The sequence below is a fragment of the Rhyacophila brunnea genome, unplaced genomic scaffold, assembly GCF_057557595.1.
Source record: "Rhyacophila brunnea isolate RB1 unplaced genomic scaffold, BYU_Rbru_1.0 scaffold_13, whole genome shotgun sequence".
Taxonomy (NCBI): domain Eukaryota; kingdom Metazoa; phylum Arthropoda; class Insecta; order Trichoptera; family Rhyacophilidae; genus Rhyacophila; species Rhyacophila brunnea.
In genome coordinates this window covers 23,271,112-23,288,045 of record NW_028232785.1, presented here as the reverse complement: position 1 = coordinate 23,288,045, position 16,934 = coordinate 23,271,112, and the positions used below count along the sequence as shown (strand labels likewise).

General features: G+C 34.7%; 1 long non-coding RNA gene across 1 annotated transcript; it reads right to left on the bottom strand.

Moving 5' to 3' along the window:
- Positions 1-9,317: 9,317 nt before the first annotated feature.
- LOC147076978 (uncharacterized) lies at positions 9,318-16,066 on the bottom strand. Its single transcript, XR_015069754.1, has 3 exons — positions 15,858-16,066; positions 12,135-12,287; positions 9,318-10,238 (listed from the first exon to the last, which is right to left on the bottom strand). It is a non-coding gene; the product is annotated as an uncharacterized LOC147076978 (long non-coding RNA).
- Between the last annotated feature and the right edge of the window lie 868 nt (positions 16,067-16,934).

Genomic DNA, 16,934 nt, shown 5'->3' with positions numbered 1-16,934 from the left:
TCGAAATGATTTTAGAGTCCCTGGCATAAACATCAAAAATTACTTATTTTAATATAATAAAAATAATCCTGACATTTTATGACTCAATTCGGTAGAAACGAAATTAATGAAAAGATTTTTTTTTTTTTTTTTTTCAAAATTTTAATATTTTCCCCCCATATAATTCGTAATTCGATTTTTTTTTCGATTTTCGGTCCCATGGAATTCGTATTAACGAGGTTTTAGTGTATAACACTCAATATTTTGAGAAAATAAATAAAAACTTGAAACTAAAATGGTTTTTGAATGTTACAGTAGTTTTATAGCGCGAATTGATAGACATTGATTTTATTTCATAAATGACAGTCAATCAATCGTAGCAGATTTTGAAAGTGGCGATAAAATGTTCGTGTAGAGATTTTAAAACAAATCCATTGCTAATATCTATCTTAATTATTTCAAGAAAGTCTTCTAGCAGATTTTGAACTTTAGCAACACAATTATGTTAGAATAGCCCTGCAGAAACTACGTATGTAATATATCCGATATCAGATAAATCAAGATCAATTTCAGTTATTTTTTAAATGACCTTATATCGCACCACCGCAATTAAACTGCCACAATCCAAAAAACGTCAAACAGAAAATCAGCTTTGAAGTTTTTACCTTTCGCATTTTTGTGCTGTGTTTTATATGTTTGGATATTGAATGAAGTTTTGACTCAAATTTGATGACATATACTATGAACGATAGACAATGAAACGTAGTATTAACTCAAAACTTGTAAATTGGACTTGTGCGGTTTAGTTGCGAGGGTGCGTTATGTATATTAATTATATATTTAAAGCATGAGAGAAAACATGAAAATGTGCAACAGACGGAGACAATGTTTTAAGCAGACATTCAAACACAATTTTTAAATTTAATAAAACAGGATTCTTTTATTTCAATTGAATTTCCCGAAAGCAAACCATGATAGATATTAGATGAAAGATTCCCAAACTTATTTGGCCTACAGAAAAGATGTAGTGAACAATTTGTGTTTTATTTGTAGAGAAAACACAATTAAATACCTAACGGGTGTGGAGTAACTGGCAACCGATCTCGAGTGTGGAAGAATATGGGATAAACGTGTCGAGAATAATGTTATTTTAAGCTTGTCCTTCGTTCTGACAACTGCTCTCAGTTTATGCACTGACGCTCATTTAATATTGGTGGATTTGAAGGTTGTAACACACTATTGCACGTCTATAATGTGTGATTCATTTTCGTAGAACACTCACATTCAAAACACTTTCATCAACATGTGTATTAATTTTATTAATCTGTTCTGTGGTTTTTATCCACCGGACATTGTAAAGAAAAATATGGGGCCGTTTTGAGATAATTACACCTGATCCTCTTTTTGCACGGTTTAAAAAAAGTACTGTATTTTTTATATGCACTGATTTTTTTGGTTTTGTTTTGTTTTTTTTTTTCCGACCATGTCCGATCCTAATAGGATCATATGGGCCTCCACAGAGTAGAGGTTTGTATTAACAGATTTTGTTTTTTACGAGAAATGGATGTCAGCCACTTGCTCAACCTATTAGGTCCATACACATATATGTATTTGCCAGACCCAGGATTCGAACTTGAGACCCACTGCATGATAGTCCAACGCTTAAGTCGCGCGGCCACTGCGGGTGTTCTTTTTTGGTTTAACACGGTTTAAAAAAAGTAAAATGAATAAAAATACGTATGTAGATATTTATCAAAAAATTGCATTGCAATGGACCATACATAATAATATGTTGGCACTGGATGCTGACCAGTGGGTCTATTCTATGCTTATCGACCGCTAAAGTGATAAAGTGATAAATATTATCAAACTTAGGGTAGGTTTGTATCAAAATATGAGCACTTATTGTAACAATTACACGAAGTTGGTTTTTATTGTTGCAATAAGTGCTATATTTTAACAGCACCTATGTGATAATATTTTGATACAAACCTACCCTAAGTTTGATACTATTTATCAATTTAGTGTTCGATAAGTATAGAATAGACCCACAGACATACATACGGACATTATGACAACACTAGTCGGTCACTTCGGGTTCGATACAAGAGACGCCCTGCGTATTGTGGCGTCAGCATCATTAAATATTTCCAGTGATGAAAGTGATTTTTTGCCAGCGAAAAACAGCAGTAAACAGGCACGTTTATTGTCACGTTGCGACACTGAATGAATATATTTCTCTATACTAAATTTAATTTAAATCGAAAACTGTATTTTTATGTATAAATAATAAATAAATTCGATTTATTTTTGAGTTTAAGAATTTCGTATTTTGAGTTGATTTTAAGTAATGGAACCTATCTCTTTCTTAATCTCATCTTTTTTTGCACGGTTTTGTTTTGCACGCTAGTCTTTGGAACCTATCCCCCATGCAAAAAGAGGTTCGGGTGTATTGCAAAAATACGTCAAGCACATTAAGGACATTTTTTTATTATAGATGGTAGACGCAGACATCCAAAAATCAGCCCGGAAGAGATACGCTTTATAATTTCTGTATTGATGTGATATAAAAAATTAAAATAAGAAACGGTAACAAATGTAACAATGATTCATGCCTTTCAGATCCGATGATTGCAGTCATATAAGTTAGGATAAGTATTGATACCGCCTAAACCATGGCATCCTCAGAGGATCCAAGGGCATGAGGCCTGAATCATCATTGGGCTGATTCATGCGAACATGCGCAGATCGACTGCGAGACAAATTTCTAGCCCGTAAGCTTAGATGTAAGAAAATTTTATAGTCACCCTTTAGAAACTTGGCTAACAAAGTCTAAACTAAATAAGTATTAAGAATAATTACTTTCTCAGCATTAATAATTTTATCAGAAGCCTTGCCATTAAATTCGTCCCTAGCATAAAAAAAATCATTGACCTAGCTTATTAAAAAAGAACATCCATAAAGCACTTACCTACTTATATTAAAGTCATGCATAATAATAATTAAATACCTATAAATTCATTCATTCCAAGCCATTCAATGTCTAATGTATTTAGTTTAAAATTATGTATATTAAGATTTTATTTATAAGAATATGTCTGTTCATTTTGTTTAGATATTTCAAAATATTATGTACCTACCAAGCAAAGAAATGCAGTAGGTAATAATAATTCCAATAAATTCACAGCCCCCTTTGAAAGCATGTAAGTACCTAGAAAAGGTCTGAGATATGAGACCCAAGGTACCTACCTACAAGCCAGGTACATTATTATGCCAGAGGCTGGTTTTTTTTTGTCATTTTTTCAGTGACAGAATTTGTAGGTAATATTTTTAATTCTTGCCTAGAGTTAACCTACTCCAAAAAGGTTGATTGGCATTCGGTGTTTGGTCTCTCAGTATGCCGGCCGCGGCCGTCGGCGTCTTCCGCCATTTTTTTTTTTTTTTTTTTTAACTATTTTTTGTTATATATTTTGTAAGCTGTACTGTACTGTAACTTTGAGATCCCCGGGGTTCCAGCGGCTAGCCCAGGAGTCCATCGAACCCCGGATTCACAAAAAAAATAATTTCAACGGTCGGAGTATAAATAAAACTCGGTCTTTCGTGCTCGTAACGTGGTCTTCTTATATTTTCTTAATTTTTAGTTTTACAAATTATATTTGGGATTTTTACAGTTGTAGTCGTCAGGTCCGTACCTATCGGAAAGGGGACGCTTACTAACATCCTTTTTTCTTTCTTTTTAAATTCCTCGTACCGACGCCATCCAGCAAAAAAAGGACTCTCGTGATTGGCCAAATTTTATCGCGTGATCTTTGATTCGGCGAATCACGAGCCTGACCCTGGCGCCGGCGCGCGAGGATTTCACGCACAATGCGCGGCAAAATTTATTATATTTAAATCCTTATATTTAGTTTTAAAATTATCGCTTTCATCCATCATCATTTATACTTTCTAAATTAAATAGAAATACTTACGTGGTTGAGCAAGGAATCAGATTAGATGTTTTATGAAGCCGTTTCTAGAGGTCAGGGTTACGTTTCGACTTAAGCTACTAAATGATTATTTTACACCGGGAGAAGCCCGCCTGTAACAGGGGTGTATCAACTTACTATATTCCAAACAATAAAACGCCGTTTTCGCCAATAATTCCTCGTTGTCAATCAACATAAGCATGTCCCCGAAAGAAGAAGCAGACGATATCACCATGACCTAACATCATCAGGGGGGGGGGGTCCAGAGCGCTCATCCTACACCCCCCCCCCTTTCGGAGGTGACAGTATCTATATGCTCAGAATATCGGTCATATGCGTGATTCTATTTCCGCGGAGAAACGTGGCTATAGATTGCAGTTCCCAGTTACCAATGAATGCGATAAAATTAATACTCACATAATCACCACCGCTTGCGCTACAAATAATTTTCCAGGGTTATTGCAAGGCGGTCTCATAGGCTCTGGCCGAATTCAAATCACTAATACCAAATGTGGCTAGACAGCCCCTAACTTTTCGCCAAGTGTCCCTAACTTCACCTAAATCAATTAAACACTAGAAACTCATTGTTTTTACTATGGCACCACTTTAAGGTGACACATTAGTGAAACAGCAAATAATTTTCAACTGTAGGCGCGACGAAATTTTGGACTCGCTCGCATTCAGTGAGAGAATGTCGAGCTGGATACACGTCACTTTGCTTCGTGATGGCGACCGGCCAATTAATTCTTAAATCGTGTAAAGATGACTAAAAACGTTACCCATTTACTTTAAAAAGAAAACATGTCAATGAATATATTATTATTGTTACTAATAGAACAATAAACAGAACATAAAATGGACGTATGTTGGATTTATATGACAAATTATATTTCGTTTGACAGGCGTCATTTGCACCCCCGACCCGCAATCCGCGCATCGCCTAGCCACGATCTTTTTAGACCGTGCCTCAACTGATGTATGGCCTTAAGCCACTAAGGCGATTTTAAAGATATTAATAGTCCTGTCACCACAAAATTTTCAAACCGCCATTATTTTCGCTGTGTTTGTGTTAGTAACGTTTTTTCAAGTCCGGTTTGAAGAGACTTTTTCGGATTACCTCTGAACTTTTGCTGATTTCTACGAATCTTGTAGAGGTAGGGTCTTATTATCTTAGTAATAGTCTTATCATATTTTTTCAAAGTTTTATTAGCTCGTATTCTTGTTTATCCAGTACATGATATGATATGACATGGATATGACCTAATAAAAATGTTGTAAAAAATCAATGCGACACTTGGCACTGTAAATCTTCAGCTAACTTATTATAGTCGGGTACATAATTAGAATTACCTGTCCTTATGCAATTATAAAAGTGAGGTCTGTGAGTGTTGATTGATATTTTCATTTTAAGTACCTATTTTATGTTAGAAAACAGAGAATATGTCGTACCACAGTATCAAGATATTTTTAATGCACATTGTCCTAAATTAGAATAACTATTCTCTTCGACTAAATTCCAAAACATTTTATCTTTATAATGTGCTTTTAATATAGTGTCATTTTGTATATTTATTGTTTCTAATAATATGTTGAAATCATACTGGGTAGCTATATCATTTTCAGTAATATTAAATAGATTTATAAAAAATCCCACTACTGGTTCTAATAACAAAAATTCCTCAAATCTAGAAGAAAACTCGTCTATGAGAGTATCCATAATCTTTATACATAATGTACAAATAGGGTTTTCTTCTCCCAAATTCTCAATAATAGGTTTAAGATTTGGGAAAAGTGATAGTGATTTTTTTATTAGATCTTGAGGGCGCATCAATTATTCTCCGAGGGCGCACTGGCACCCGCGGGCGCCGATTCCTGTTGTAGAGGTAGGTTCTTCATATTGTGGTCCATTTAGCAGGAACCCCGACATTTTTGCAGTATTATGACTAACCTATCTGACTTCACATCCCGACTCACGAAATAGACGACAATCTTAACTTCAATGAAGAATGGTATCTAATTAAATACCGGGAAAGGTTTTAAAAATTTAAATGAATAAAAGAGATTTTGATGATATAAACTTATCTCTATTAAATTATTGTGCCAACAGATATACAAATTTAATGTAAATAACAGGAAGGCAATGAATGAACGAGCGAACGTTGGTGTGAAACGTTTCAGTTAGCATAAGGCTTATACAGGCGGCCTTCGACATTTCATTTAGATTTTTGTTGACAATGCAAAAACTGTACGCTTCCATGCAGTTGCTACTTTACCTCTGCCCCTATCACCTTCTCAAATAGGTATGTAAAGCGTCAATGACGTTGAGCTACTTTACGAGCTGCTTGTTGGCGAATTTACAATCTGCCTGAAAAGGTGCCCAGTGTCATCATCGAACAAGCTAATAAGCAGATTGTAAACAATCTACCGAGAAAAGTTGAAAGCCGTTCAATTTTACACACTACACGCCGACGTGTGGGCCTACTGCGTCTACGCAGTAGTGCGTAGTAGCGACCTCCCGGTAAAAAAACAAACTACGTTCTGTCAAAATTGTCACTAGCTTTTTGGCTTCTCAGCGAATGGAAAGTTTTGTGTGTCATCATCACAATCGCAGTAGCTAAATCGCCCGCTTTTAAATTCGCCAACAAACAGCTTTAGTAAAAAGTAGCTCAATGTCATTGACGCATAAGATTAAGGAACAAGGGTGGTTGGTATTCAACTACCTATCTCTTGACAAGTTTATAAAGAAAACATCTGACTGTTAGTACGCCTCGTTAACTTTATTACAAATATTTTTTTTTTTCCGACCATGTCCGATCCTGATAGGATCATATGGGCCTCCACAGAATGGAGGTTTGTATCGACAGATTTTGTTTTTTACGAGAAATGGATGTCAGCCACTTGCTCAACCTATTAGGTCCATACCCTGACACACACCAATTGAAAAATAATATGTGTACTTGCCAGACCCAGGATTCGAACCTGGGACCCACGGCTTTATAGTCCAACACTTATGCCGCGCGGCCACCGTGGGCGTTATTTTAGCACAATCGCTGCGGACCTTTAAATTACCGTATTTAAATAACATGCTAATTGGATCGATCGGCCGCTTAACGGGGACACGGCATCCGTGTCATCCGCGTTGAATGAGGAGTTAAAGTAGGTACTTACTTATAATTTTTGACGTTTTTGTTACATCCCTCTACTTTTGAACATATTAATTTCAGGAACCAATTACGAGCGAAAGTCGAGGACTGCCTGTACTAAGAAGGTTAGAATTATTACAAAATGTAAAAATAAAAATTCTCTTACACTAGGTAACTAAACTTCTATTTCAACTCAGCATAGGTACCTATTATTAATTATCTAATATATTAATTTAAAAAAAGTAGGTACCAACACATGGCCCCCACAAGGGGGGAACTGACAGGACTCTAGCCTGGGGGCCCGGGGTCAGGAGGGGCCCAGCAAGGCGAGTCGCACAGATAAGTGAAATAAACACATCACAAATTTGATTTAATAGTAAAAAAGTCGCCTGCAGCGCTATTTTCCTTCAGCAATATTATTATTTAAAATTATGTGGTTGTATGATACAATTTTTAATTGTGTATCAATACTCGACATCTCCATAATTCAAATGGATGTATTAAAATATACAATAAAACACTAAATATGTATACCCATTATTTTTTCGGCGTACACCATTTGGAAAACGTTACTGTAGAGCGTCACACTGCCTTTATCCTTAGCGATAGGTAGGGGGGGCAGCTTCACAATATGAACAGAGTAAGATGTTTTAAATCTTCTGGGTTTGGTGTACCTCTGTCAAATCCATGTCGGAAGGTACCTAGCTACCTAAAACTTCAAATTTAAAACTAATATTTTAAAGTTTAACACGTCATCTCTTCATTATTCTTCATTGTAGTCGTTCCCTCATGTTTGAGAATCATGACCATATTTTGAGCAAACAAGACATTCCACCCTACACTTCTCTCAGGGAAGAGTCAATTCTTTCAGATGGTCTTTCCAGCGCGTTAAATCCTCTGCTTCACCTTCCGGAGGGTTCCAGGTTATCCAGTTCGCGTCGAACAAAATGTCTATAATTTATTTGTAGTTTCTAGACCAGTGCTCCACAACATTTTTTCACCCACGGCACACCACGACCCCAAGTAAAAAAAATATACACCAAAATAATTACTAAATAGTAATTGAACAGACAGGAATGTCATTGAGACAGGGATGTCAGAACTGATCGCAGACATCCGGTAACGGCACAAACAGTAGAAAATAAATTGTAATGCCCCATTTTGTGTATTTTCATGTTATTGAATAAATTGTATACACAAGTAAACATAATGATCACATATTCTGGCATTCGTGGTGTACATTCATCTTACTAGATGTTATAGATAGGTAGTCGCATTGACCACGTTCAAATAGCCTGTTCATTAGAATGTGTCGTTTTGTGAACTTCAATGTGAATAGATTTTATACACGAGTAATTACAACGGTCACATTTAAATGGCTTCTTAGCAGAATGTCTCATTTTGTGTACTTTCATCTCACTAGATATTATAGATCAGGGTTGGCGAACCTTTCGACTGTCTGACGTGCCAAACAGTTTCTCATGGCGAACAAAAAAAAGTTTTTGAATTTCGTCGTTTCCGTTTGTACATCGATTGGTAAACATAATTTATGAAAAACCGAAGAAAACACGCATGGCTATGACGTTATTTTTTTTAATATAATATAAAATTAGTAACTACTTATATATTTATTTGTAAAAGGAAAATATAAAAAAACACTTTTAAATATATATAAAACAGTAATTTCGCTTCTCTTCAAAATGAAACATTCGCGTGCCATAGGTTCACCATCCCTGTTATAGATGAATGGTCACTGTTCACATTTAAACGATTTTTCACCAGAATGAATTATTTTGTGTACTTTCATTTTACTAGGCTGTACAGAGTAATCACATTGATAACATTTAAACGGCTTCTTACCAGAATGTGTCATTTTGTGTACTTTCATCTTAGTAGATGTTATAGTTGAATGGTCACGCTGATCAGATTTAAATGGTTTTTCACCAGAATGAATCATTTGGTGTCTTCTCATTTTACTAGACTGTACACATGAGTTATGACATTAGTCACATTTTACTGGCTTTTCACCGGAATGTATCATTTTGTGTACGTTTAATTTAGATGATGTTACACACGAGTAATTACATTGATCACATTTAAATGGTTTTTCACCAGAATGTTTCATCTTGTGTACTTTCATGTGATTGGATCGTTTAGACGAGTAATCACACTGATCACATTTAAAAGGCTTTTCATCAGAATGTATTACTTTATGTACTTTTATTTTAGTTGATGTTCCACACGAGTAATCACATTGATCGCATTTAAATGGCTTTTCGCCAGAATGATTCATTTTGTGTAGCTTCATTTTACTAGATGTTATACACGAGTAATCACACTGGTCACATTTCCATGGCCTTTCACTAGAATGTATCATTTTGTGAAATCTTATTTTAGTTGACGTTTCACATGAGTAGTCACATTGATCGCATTTAAATGGCTTGTCGCCAGAATGATTCATTTTGTGCAGTGTCATTTTATGAGTTGTTATACACGAGTAATCACATTGGTCACATTTACGTGGTTTTTCACCAGAATGTATCATTTTGTGTACTTTTATTTTAGTAGATGTTACACATGAGTAATCACATTGATCACATTTAAATGGCTTTTCATCAGAGTGATTCATTTTGTGCAGTTTCATTTTATTGGATGTTACACACGAGTAATCACATTGATCACATTTATATGGTTTTTCACCAGAGTGACTCATTTTGTGTAGTTTCATGGTAGCAGATCGAATGGTGAAGTAATTACACTCATTACATGTATACGGTTGTGCACTCTTAAACGTGTTTTTCGCTATTGTCTTTTTATGAAAAGTTTTGTGACGTTTCAAAAAATGTAACGATGCAAAATAATCAAAACAAATACAGCAAACAAAATTTTTGTTATAAAACGATTTTTTCTCTAATTTTATAACGGCTACTAATAAATCAGGATATTTTACGTTAGATTTTATATGATTGCCGTTAGCAGTATCACATATGGCGTCTATATAAGTAATTGTTTCATTTGTTCCGGGTTCTTTTTTGATCTCTTGTTGGTCATCAATCTGTATTTTCTTATATGGCTCTTGTATTTCTGGTATACTTCTTGACGGTTCCAGGCCAGCGATGTCAGTCAACGCAGAAGTTTCAATAATAGTCTAGAATAACATAGAGTAGGTATTATTTCAAAGTGACGACAAACATATATCAGTGATATAAAAACACGTAGACAGTTGCGAAGGATGACTTTTGGAATAATGTAGGCTGAAATTACTCACTGAAATTAAGGAATGAGTTTCAATTATGTATTTTCCTAAACATTTATAGACATCAAAAAGCATTAGATAATAATAACAAGATAAAAAGAACTTTTTATATACCAAGTTTTTAAATTTTCTGTTGAATCACATAAACTTGACAATTCTATGTAGTATTAATAATTAAGGACAATTAAGGCAATTGTCAACAAATTTTTTTTTTGCTATTTTGCAACAAACAAATATAGAATACTGAAATGTCATTTTGATTTCCATAGTAACGCACGTATCTATTAATAATTTAGTTGTTAGGACCACCCCCTTAGCAACCAATAATAGTGGATTGGATTACGGATTTCTTCCGAAATAACTTTTCATACAAAACAGAATTAACTGAAAATGAATTAAATTCTACTTAAAGATGGGTAAAAGTATTAAAAGAATGCATTGGCATCGTGTTATGATATATTCTAAAAGTTTCAAATGTATAGCTAGTCGGTAAGTTAGTTAAAAATCGATTGCAAGATTTGTAAAGGATAAACAACCACCGGACAAATAAGAATACGAGCTAAGAAAAACGTGGCAAAATTACTGATATAGCTTTCAAAATTACCTAACGAATGGCATTCATAACTCAATTTCACAAATTTTGCGAGTTACTGCCATCTTCCTTGGAAGGGTTGTATTATGGTTTGACTTGAGTAGTAGTTAACTAAACTTTAAAAACTACCCCATACATCTGCAATTTTAATAATTAGTTGAATGAACGCAAATAAATAAATGCGACTGACTAAGTAGTGTGTACCTACTATTTACGTCGGATATCCATAAAGCGTCAATGACATTGAGCGATTTTAAAAGCGGGCGTCAGCTATTGCGATTGTGATGATGACACACAAAACTTTCCACTCGCTCAGAAGCCAACAAGCTAGCGAGTTGAAACTGTCATTTTTGGTACTATTTTGACAGGACATATTGAGTAGTTCGTTTTTTTACCAGGCGGTCGCTACAATCGCTTTACTGCGCAGACGCAGTAGACCCACACGCTTTCAACTTTTCTCTGTAGATTGTTTATAATCTGCTTGTTAGCTTGTTCGATGATGACACTGGGCGAGTTTATAAGAAGATTGTAAATTTTCCAACAAGCAGCTTGTAAAGTAGCTCAATGTCATTGACGCATAACCCACTACCACTCTTTGCTACTGTACTATATTGTGTTTTAATAATTACGTAGACCTAGTATAAAAGTAAGGTTTTATTGATAAAGTTATATTTAGTGACTTCAAAAATATAATTTTTTCCTGCAATGATTCTGTGTAAGTACATTAAAAAGATTATACTATGATCATGGCCCCCACATCCTTAAGCAGGCCCCCAAGCCAGAACTTTTGGCGGGCCCCCCTACCTATCGCTAATATTAAACGCACTCTGACGCTTTACAGTGGCGATTTCTAAACGGTGTTCGAGGACAAATAAAATTCAGTGTATTTTTATCGATTTTTTAACACATTGAATTACGGGGTTGTCAAATATCAACACAAGACAACCAAAAATTGCATCGTACAACTACATATTTAAAAATGGTAATACCAAAGGAAAATAGCAACGCAGGCAATTTTTTCACTATTAGAGCAAATTTAAGATGTTTGTTTATCTCATTTATCTGGTTGACCCGGCACGCCGGCCCCTCCTGAGCCCGGGCCCCTAGGCTAGAGCTTGGTCAGCCCCCCCCTTAGAGGGGCCATGACTATGATTGTACCTACATTGATGAAGTTTCATAGAATATTGTGTAGGTACCTTATTAAGTGGTCCATTGTCCAAATAAGAGCAGCTAGGTTGCAAGTATTCGTATTCCCTCTGGCGTATAGTGTTTTCAACACACTCGTCGTTGAACTCAATTTTCTGAAGATTAATTTCCGATTTAACAAAGGATAGATTTGCTGAAGGTTTCTAAAAACAAAAATAAGTATATAATTATGAAAAATAATTACAAAATAAAAAGAACCTTTTATATACAACGTTTTTAAATTTACTGTTGAATTATTATGCTCAATATGTTCAAACTTGCACTTGATAATATCAAAGATAGGCATTATCAGACGGCGCGACGCTTCGATACAAACTAAAATCGTGTACCAGGAGCGGTAGAGCGGTAGGTGGGTCGCTCTGTAAGAGGGGGGTGGTGCATCTTTAGTTTCGACGGCCAACACAACTTCCGTGGGCACTGGTTAATAAGTCAGACTGTAATTATTCGCAAATCTGCACGTATCGTTTCTGGTCACCAAGGACGTCAAAGGTAGGCAGAAGTAAACTAGACATCGCGAACCCGACAAAAGAATTACAGCCCTGTCAAACCTTGTAGGTTAATTAATACATTTTGTTTCCAACCAATGAGCCGATTTTTTTAAAGGAAAGATATTTTCATTATTAGGTACCTAACTATTTCTATATACATTAAATGATTCTCCTCGATTTGCCGGCCTTAGAGTAACTGCCGCCCCCAAGCGACGCTCAATCTGCCTACCTGCACGGAAGGTCACTGACCATAACATTGTATTTCCTTTTATAAATTTGAAGAAAATTAATAAAACATTATTTAATAAAAAAATATTGAGTTTTACTTATTTTTACTGAAAATTTGTACCCATGTATATCAATTTATTACTTTAGTTATTATTCAGCCGAACACTAATTACTTAAAACTGCAGAGAGAATTCATACACATGTTAATGTCAGAAAACGTTATCACCTGTTAGTGTTACTATGTTCAAGTGAAGAACATTCATACTCAGTGTCAAAGGACACTAAGGGTAACCTTTCACATAAAACTATATACTCGTATCATATTTTTTTTAAACCATATCTATGAATTTTAACAATACCATAAGCAAGATAAATGTACAATACACAATAAATTATAAAATATGAACATGATGTTTTAAATAAACATCTCCTTTGTTGAGCTACAAGAAACTAAAAAAACGTTTTTTGGCTCTCCTGTAAAGTTGCACTTTTGTAGATAGTGTTGTTTGACTCTAAGACCTCGATATGAAGTAAATAAAAAAACAAATATAGAATACTGAAATGTTATTTTGACTTCCATAGTAACGCACGTATATATTAATAATTTAGTTGCTAGGACCACCCACATAGCAACCAATAATAGTGGATTGGATTACGGATTTCTTCCGAAATAACTTTTCATGCAAAACAGAATTAACTGAAAATGAATTCAATTCTACTTAAAGATGGCTAAAAGTATTTTAAGAATGGATGGCATCGTGTTCTTATATATTCTAAAAGTTTCAAATGTCTAACTAGTCGGAAAGTTAGTTAAAAATCGATTGCAAGATTTGTACCGGACAAATAAGAATAGGAGCTAATAAAAACGTTGTAAAAGAAAACAAATCCGTTGTATATTTAGGCAGTGACTTCCCGTGGGGGTGGGTAGGTCATACGTTGCATAGGGGCGGCATATTATAGAGGGCATTTATTGGCACAACTATAAATTGAGAGCAGTGGCGGTTTTACATGAAGTAGATTAGACGATGCGATTGCTACGTTATAAAATATCAATATCTTACTTTAAAAGCACAATTGAAGCATAAAAATCCGGACAACATAACTATTGTTATATATATTAGAAATAGAGAGCATCAGTTGTTTATTCTCCCAAGGTGCAGAACCAACCTGCCACTGGTAATGCCAATTGGGAGGGCGATCACTATGTCCAACGAATTTGCTGCGGGTGTTACGTGAGAATGCGTATAGGTGGACGTTGTTTTATAAATTCTTAAAATAGGGTCTGCTTAACTCATCCGGTGTACTTCCTTGTACCTATCTCATTTATATTTTTGATATTTACACATTTCTACTGTTTAATAACTTACTATCTATCTATATACTGATCTATCTCTTTTTTAGGAAATACCGTTTTATATTTGCAGCTTGTAAAGTAGCTCAATGTCATCGAGGCTTAAAGTAGGTAACCCGGCTCTCAACTTTTCTCGGTAGATTGTTTACAATCTGCTTGTTAGCTTGTTAGATGATGAGACTGGGCGAGTTTACAAACAGATTGTAAATTCGCCAACAAGCAGCTTGTAAAGTAGCTCAATGTCATTGAGGCTTAAAGTAGCCCGGCTTTCAACTTTTCTCGGGTATACAATCTGATTGTTAGATAGTTACATGATGACAATGGGCGAGTTTACAAGCAGATTGGAAATTCGCTGGCTTGTAAAGTAGCTCATTGTCACCGAGCCATAAGATTAGACGGAAAGTGTAGGCTTTTCCACGCTCGTAGTCATCACAATTCTTTCCTATTTCCACCAAAACAAAGACTATGCAGGTGAGGTGCTACATGTTGTAATATATAAGGGAAAATGCCTGAGAATTATACCATAGCCAATAGTGGCGAAATGTGGAGGAATTATATGGAGATACGATTACTAAAATTTGTCAGAAATATTTATCTGTTTACATTGAGCTAATAATAGAAATTGCAGATGGCGTAGCCCTGTCTGAACTAAACCATAATAGTGGAGGTAGGCTGTAGAGATTCCACAAAAATACTGCACACGTTGTCAGTCATAATTATTATTTGTTCTCATTGAACTAAGAATACCATTTTCAGGCGGTGTTGGATAGTTTTTAAAATTCAATTTAACCTAACCTAACCCAGTAACGTCCCAAGACAAAATGCCGCCCCATTTTTATACAGTATTTTTTATCATGCTTTCATGACTCTAATATCTAAGAAATGTATTGTATGGATACAATACTAACAAAATTTATATACCACTAAATCTAATTTAAACGCGACCTCTAACTTCCATAGACAATATTGCGAGTCCACGATTTTTTTAAAAATACACCTGACAACTTTCAAAACTCGTGAATTAAATACCTATAATTCGAAAATCTGTACGTGTCATTGCTGGTCATCAAGGACGTGACGTCCAAAGATAACAGAAGTAAACTAGATATCGCGAACCCGACAAAAAAATTACAGCCCTGTTAAACCTTTTATGTTAATTAATAGATTTTGTTTCCAATCAGTGAGCTCATTTTTTTAATGGAAAAATATTTCCATTAAGTTTCAGGTACCTATTTCTATATATACCTAATGATCCTCCTCAATTTGCCGTTCTAGTAACTGCCGCCCCCAAGCGACGCTCAATCTGCCTACCCCCACGGGACGTCACTGACCTAACCAAACTATAATAGATTAAAATTCAATTATTAATATATTGAAAATTATTTGTTAGGTTAGGTTTTCATTGATGAATTCATGAATTTTGCCAAAATCGGCTATGAAAATTTCCTAACTTATGACTTAAGCAACGATTAATTTTTTGAGGTTAGAATAACCCTTTTTTAAATTTATTTAATGTCTTAATTACACTTATTTAAAAATGTGAAATAAGTTTGTTAAGAGTTTTTCGACGATATGGATAACTGCATCTTTGCTATTATAATTCTTGTCAACTAAAACTCATAATAAATAGCTTTTAAAAAACTTACCTCGATTGTGCTGTCGATATCGTCAATTTTCTCTTGCTTTATACAAATGTTTGTGACTGTGATGTTTGGATCTAATAACGGTACATCAAACCATCGCTGATTGTCTGGATCAGTTTTGAATTCATTTGGCTCGCGTTTTACATCCATTTTATGCATTTTCACCAGGAACCTGTCACTGAATGGTGCGCTAAATTTAATAAGTAATGTATATGCATAAGTACTGACAGTGACAGCCTTGACAATAGACACAATGTCATAGACAATATTTTGGCGTTGTTATTTTTAGATTAGATTTATTTAGCAGGAACACTCAATTTTGACATTTTTGCAGTTTTATGACATACCTATCTAATTTCACATCCCGACCCACGAAATAGACGACAATCTAAACTTCAATGAAGAATGATAATTAAATACCGGGAAATGGTTTAAAAGTTCAAATGGATAAAAGAGATTTTGATGATATAGTTAAACTACCTACCTCCTTAAATACTTATCTCCATTAAATAGGTACTTATCTCCATTAAATTATGAGGCCTTCGCTAGTGCTCGCACCAGACGCTCAGAATTAAAATATAATTTTCTATTTTTTTTACGTTATATAGTATTTTTAAGCGGTCAAAATGCAACCATTAGGTAAAAATATCCATAATTTAAGTTATTTTAAAGAAACACTAGGTAACTTGATATTAAAATATATAATAATATACAAATAAATTATCACGAACATGTATCGATTTACCTAGGTACCTATCACATTTTAATACAACACACAGAACCATCTTTTCCACTTAATTAACTAAAAATATTTACCACTGTCTTTATTTTTAACACAAAAATTATTAATTTTAGTAACACGCGCTCGCAGGTTATCGACGCTTAGTTAAGCAACAAATTGCGATTTAAAATGGATCGACTCGACTAAACGATTTTACTACCTAATTTACTCAACTAAATTTACTGTTCATACGTGTTTAGTTACTAAATTACTTGTCACTCTACTAAATTACTTTACCAGTTCGAACCAGCCTTAAATCCATGCATGTGTAAACGGGGTATAAGGCTTATACAGCCGAC